This window comes from Anolis carolinensis, unplaced genomic scaffold (assembly GCF_035594765.1).
Source record: "Anolis carolinensis isolate JA03-04 unplaced genomic scaffold, rAnoCar3.1.pri scaffold_8, whole genome shotgun sequence".
Classification (NCBI taxonomy): Eukaryota; Metazoa; Chordata; class Lepidosauria; order Squamata; family Dactyloidae; genus Anolis; species Anolis carolinensis.
Window position 1 is genome coordinate 6,183,799 of NW_026943819.1, and position 6,301 is coordinate 6,190,099.

Genomic DNA, 6,301 nt, shown 5'->3' on the forward strand with positions numbered 1-6,301 from the left:
AGGGGAAACCTTTACCTTTACAATTTGCAAGTATTCACGCATGTGATGTTGCCACTTGAAAAGATTCTCCACTAAGTCAGAGAAGTCAGGCATAGCAGAGCACTTGATGAACCAACCTGGACACAGCATATTATTTGAGAACACAGAAATGCTGGGCCACCCTCACAACCACCATGTCAGACTACACAGAAAAGCCACTGAAATCCACAAGCATGTGGACAATTTCAACAGAAAGGAGGAAATCATGAAAATGAACACAATCTGGTTACCAGTATTAAGCAAAAACTCCAAAATCAGGACAGGAAATAAAGAGCAAAAGACAGAAAACAGGGCAATTCCAAACAGGAAACAATCAGTGCACCTGCATGGTTAATTTCTTGATATACCCTCAGGGTTCACCCCCATTTTAAGGTTTCCCCCCATGATCTTATGGCACTTTTAACTTCCTCCATGTTTATAAGTCTCACTTAGCGCACTTTCGCCCAGTTCATTTTATGATTTCATTGCTGTGTTTTAACTTGTGTTCTATTAATGGTTGTGACTTTATTTTATGTCTTTTTAATTTTCACTTGCGCGTTTTTTGGTACTTGATGTTATTGTATGTTTGTTTTTTGTTTGTATGCCACTCCGAGTCCGCACGGGGAGATGGAGGTCGGGTACAAAAATAAAATTATTATTATTATTATTATAACCAACACCCATAACAAAGGATTCCCCCAGGCAGGAAGTAGCCAGGCTTTGAAGGTGCAAGGCCATTCAATGCTAATCAAGCTGGCCAACGGCAACATTCACACTTGCCTCAAACAGACCAGAATTCTTTATCCCATCCTGGACATTATTCCACAGATATATAAACCCCACATGCCTAGTTTCCAGCAGACCTCACAACCTTTGAGGATGCCTGTCATGGATGTGGGCGAAACATCAGGAGAGAATGCTTCTGGAACATGGCCTACCCATGGCAGCCCTAAAATGAATGTATATGACTCCCAAAAATGGCATCCTTTTGCTTTACCCCATACAAGCTTTTGAGACGCAACATTTCTTTTACCAAATACTTAAGTTTTCTCCATTTCACCTTGCATTTTTGCAATAACTCTGCAAAAGTTTAGCCAGGCCCTGGATCGCACGGCAACTACCGAGAAGCCAACAAAAAAGTGGGATATTTGGGACGGGAGGGAAGGAGGGAGAGAAGGAAGGTGGCAGCCGGATGGATGATGCCTCCGCTTCAATTCCACATCCCTTTTCTCCTGGACAAACCCCGTCGGATTTTCATAAATCAAAGCAGCACACTCTTTAATAAAAATTTATTGACTTACAAGTGATTATTTATCAAAAGGCCATTAATAGCAGATCCTGGAATGATGTGCTATTGGGTGGTACAGGGAGACTAATAGGAAATCAATGCCCAGAGCAGGGCAGAATGCAGATCAGGGGCCCCTCCGTCTCCTGCCGCCCCGCCAGACCCTCGCCTCGCTTGCCGCCCATGGAGCCGCCTATTTATATATCATTTACAAATGAAATGATCGATACTTTTAATCTAGAGCTAAATTTATTAACTTTCCCATCGGAGAGAGAGATGTATTGACTGCGAGGGGGAAGGAGGAGGACAACAGAGCAGAGATGGATGAGGCTTTTGGAGTCACCTGTGTGGCCTTGCAGCCTGGACGCCTCAAGGAAAAGCCACACGCCTTTCCCTCTGCTTTTGCATTCAAGTGGAGGCCTCCAGGCACAAATCAGATGGATGCCAGTTTGGGGCAGAAGGGAAAACAGAGAGGAAAGAAAGTTAAATGCTCTCTGAATCATAGAATCATAGAATCATAGAAGAGTTGGAAGAGACCTCATGGGCCATCCAGTCCAACCCCCCGCTAAGAAGCAGGAAATCGCATTCAAAGCACCCCCGACAGATGGCCATCCAGCCTCTGCTTAAAAGCCTCCAAAGAAGGAGCCTTCACCACAGCCCGGGGGAGAGAGTTCCACTGCTGAACAGCCCTTCTCACAGTGAGGAAGTTCTTCCTGATGTTCAGGTGGAATCTCCTTTCCTGTAGTTTGAAGCCATTGTTCTGCGTCCTAGTCTGCAGGGCAGCAGAAAACAAGCTTGCTCCCTCCTCCCTATGACTTCCCCTCACGTATTTGTACATGGCTATCATGTCTCCTCTCAGCCTTCTCTTCTGCAGGCTAAACATGCCCAGTTCTTTAAGCCGCTCCTCATAGGGCTTGTTCTCCAGACCTTTGATCATTTTAGTTGCCCTCCTCTGGACGCTTTCCAGCTTGACAACATCTCCCTTCAACTGCGGTGCCCAGAATTGGACACAGTGTGATTCCAGGTGTGGTCTGACCAAGGCAGAATAGAGGGGGAGCATGACTTCCCTGGATCTAGACGCTATTCCCCTCTTGATGCAGGACAGAATCCCATTGGCTTTCTTAGCAGCCGCATCACATTGTTGGCTTATGTTTAACTTGTCCACAAGGACTCCAAGATCTTTTTCACATGTACTGCTGTCTAGCCAGGTGTCCCCCATTCTGTATCTTTGCATTCCATTTTTTCTGCCGAAGTGAAGTATCCTGCATTTGTCCCTGTTGAACTTCATTTTGTTAGTTTCGGCCCATCTCTCTAGTCTGTCAAGATCGTTTTGAATTCTGCTCCTGTCTTCTGGAGTGTTGGCTCTCCCTCCCAGTTTGGTGTCGTCTGCAAACTTGATGATCGTGCCTTCTAACCCTTCGTCTAAGTCGTTCATAAAGATGTTGAACAGAACTGGGCCCAGGACGGAGCCCTGCGGCACTCCACTCGTGACTTCTTTCCAAGATGAGGACGACGCATTGGTGAGCACCCTTTGGGTTCGTTCGCTTAGCCAATTACAGATCCACCTAACCGTAGTTTTGTCTAGCCCACATTTTACTAGTTTGTTTGCCAGAAGGTCGTGGGGGACTTTGTCGAAGGCCTTACTGAAATCCAGGTACGCGACATCCACGGCATTCCCTGTATCGAACCAACTCGTAACTCTGTCGAAAAAAGAGATCAGATTAGTCTGGCATGACTTGTTTTTGGTAAATCCGTGTTGGTAAATCCTCTGGTTTGAGGATCGGTCTGTGTGTACGAAGAGCAGAATGCTGATCAATTTAAATCTCCATCAGTGATAGAGACAATAGAGGCGTAGTGATGCGGGAATTAAAATCTTTCTCCCCCAAATAAACTAGCCCAAGAATGGAAGTTTGGGTTGCTGTGAGTTTTCCGAGCTGTATGGCCACAGAACTTTTCGCCCACATCTGTGGCAGGCATTCTCAGAGGTTGTGTAATTGGATAACTATTGGCCTATTTCCAATCTCCCCTTTTTGGGCAAGGTCGTGGAACGTGTGGTGGCCGCACAACTCCAGGCATTCTTGGTAGATACCGATTATCTGGATCCGGCGCAGTCTGGCTTCAGGCCGGGACATGGTACCGAGACAGCCTTGGTCGATGATCTACGCCGGGAACTGGACAGGGGGAGGGTGTCCTTGCTGGTTCTGCTGGACCTCTCAGCGGCCTTCGATACCGTCCATCACGGTATCCTTCTGGGGCGCCTTGCCAGGATGGGTCTCGGGGGTACTGTTTTGCAGCGGCTCCGGTCCTTCCTGGAGGGTCGTTCCCAGATGGTGTCATTGGGGGACGCCTGCTCAGCCCCACAACCATTGACTTGTGGGGTCCCGCAGGGCTCTGTATTGTCTCCCATGTTGTTTAACATCTACATGAAGCTGCTGGGAGAGATCATCCGGAGTTTCGGGGTGTGGTGTCATCTGTATGCAGATAATGTCCAGCTCTGTCACTCCTTCCCACCTGTCACTAAGGAGGCTGTCCAGGTCCTGAACCGGTGTCTGGCCGCTGTGTCGGACTGGATGAGGGCCAACAAATTGAAATTGAATCCAGACAAGACAGAGGTCCTCCTGGTCAGTCGTAAGGCTGAACAGGGAATAGGGTTACAGCCTGTGTTGGACGGGGTCGCACTCCCCCTGAAGACGCAGGTTCGCAGTCTGGGGGTGATCCTGGACTCATCGCTGAGCCTGGAGCCCCAGGGGAGCCTTCGCACAACTAAGACTTGTGCGCCAGCTGCGCCCGTTCCTTGGGAGGTCTGACTTGGCCACGGTGGTCCACGCTCTGGTTACCTCTCGTTTGGACTATTGCAACACACTCTACGTGGGGCTCTGTGGGCATTGCTTCGAATGAAGGACTCGGGCCCTGAATTCTCCAGGTAGGGTGAAGAAACATTTGTCTTGAAATTTGAAGAGCGGCTGCCAGTCAATACGGAAAAACAGGAGTACATTTCAGGCTCATTGGACCAACCGTTATTAACCAGAAGAGACCGACGCTTGAAACTAAAGAGCCCAGGAATCTGTACCGAGTACCAGAAATAAACTCAATATCTTTCTACATACACATCCACTTACCCCAGACATTCCATTGACGAGGGGCAGAGAGATTTTCGTTGCCGTTTAAGCAACAAGGAATCAGAAAATCTGAACTGATCTCTAGTAAAATCACCCAATGTAACTAGACAATACTAAGCAACTGTAGGCTTGGTTGCTGTGTTTTCTGAGCTTTATAAAATGTTCCAGTAGCATGCTCTCCTGACGTTTCACACACATCTATGGCAGGCATCCTTAGAGGTTGTGAGGTATATCATAATTTCTACTACAAATGGGAGGGATTCTGGGAGCTGTAGTACCCAAATAGCATGGTAATGGGTATTCTTCATAATAATAATGTGTCGTTGAAGGCTTTCATAGCCACCAATATCTATGGCAGGCATCCTCAAAGGTTGCAAGGTCATTAAATAGCCTTGCAGCTTCAAAGCTGGCTGCGTCCTGTCTGGGGGCATCCTTTGCTGGGAGGTGTTAGCTGGCCCCAATTAGCTATTAATGCTAATCAAGGTGGTCAACTGCAACATTCCCACTTGCCTCAAACAGACAAAAGTTCTTTTTCCCACCCTGGATATCATTCTACAGATACATAAACCCAACTTGCCTAGTTTTCAACAGACCTCACAACCTCTGAGGATTCCTGCCCCAGATGTGGGTCAGAAGAGAATGCTTCTGGCCTACACAACTGTAGGCTTGACTCCCTTGAAAGGCACCATGCTTATATTCCTAGGGCTGTCAAAGAACTGTAGCTCAGATGTATCAATAAAAGAAAGTTCCATAACGATCAATTATTAGAGAGAAATAGCACCTTAATTCAATGTGAGTTTTGTCTAGAGGGATGTTGAGATTTTCATTCTATTTGTCCCTCCGATTAGAAATGTAAACACAAGTACCAGCTTAAGTAAACCTTAAGCAGATACATCAAACCTGAGTGTCTTCTTCAACATTCAGTAGCCTCAGATACAAGTTAAGATGAAACATGTGGAGGTACAATGGCAAGGAAATGGCAAAATGGGTTTTAGGAAAACCAGCCTTGCTTCAATGAAATGACACCACTAGGCACAGGTGACTTTAACTCTCAAAGACAGGATCTTTCAAAATAGGTGGCTGAATGTCATACTTCCGATTCTAGATTTCAGAATTTGAGGCTGTGGTTACTCATGGCCCTCCACTATAATAGGCAAAGCAGTGTTACCAAGCCAAGGGGTTCATGTGCATCAAATCTATTTCTACAAGAGTAATGACAGTGATTGCACCCCAAATCCAGGACCGTGCCCACCTTGCTGCACCACTGTGCTCTGCCCTTGGACCCAAAAGAAAAGCACAACACACACAAAGGGGAGGGCAATGTCTTAAACCTCCCTTGGAGATGGGCAGTGTAATGAAGTATGAATTTTTGGTTTATAGATGTTATGTTTAATTGTGTGTTTGTGTTTTAGAAGGATAAGTATTACAGTTATGGCTTCTCTGCACTCAGAGGCTGGTTGCCATGGAGAAGTAGGCGGAGCCAACTGCCGTTTTGTTGAAGAAGTGCAGAGTTTAAAAAAGACAGTCAGTCTGTGCTCTGATGAGGCACAGAGAAGATTGATCCTAGTTGAGGGGATCAAGGGAGACTCAATTGGTCATTTTGAGTCCGATTAAAATAGGTTTGGAGACTTATTTAATGTAGTCTGTGTCCTAGTAAGGAACAGAGGATCTGTGATCGCATATCACGGGGTGACTGTGGTTTTAAAAGTACAGTAGAGTCTCACTTATCCAACACTCACTTATCCAACGTTCTGGATTATCCAACACATTTTTGTAGTCAATGTTTTCAATACACCGTGATATTTTGGTGCTAAATTCGTAAATACAGTAATTACTACATAGCATTACTGCATATTGAACTACTTTTTCTGCCAAATTT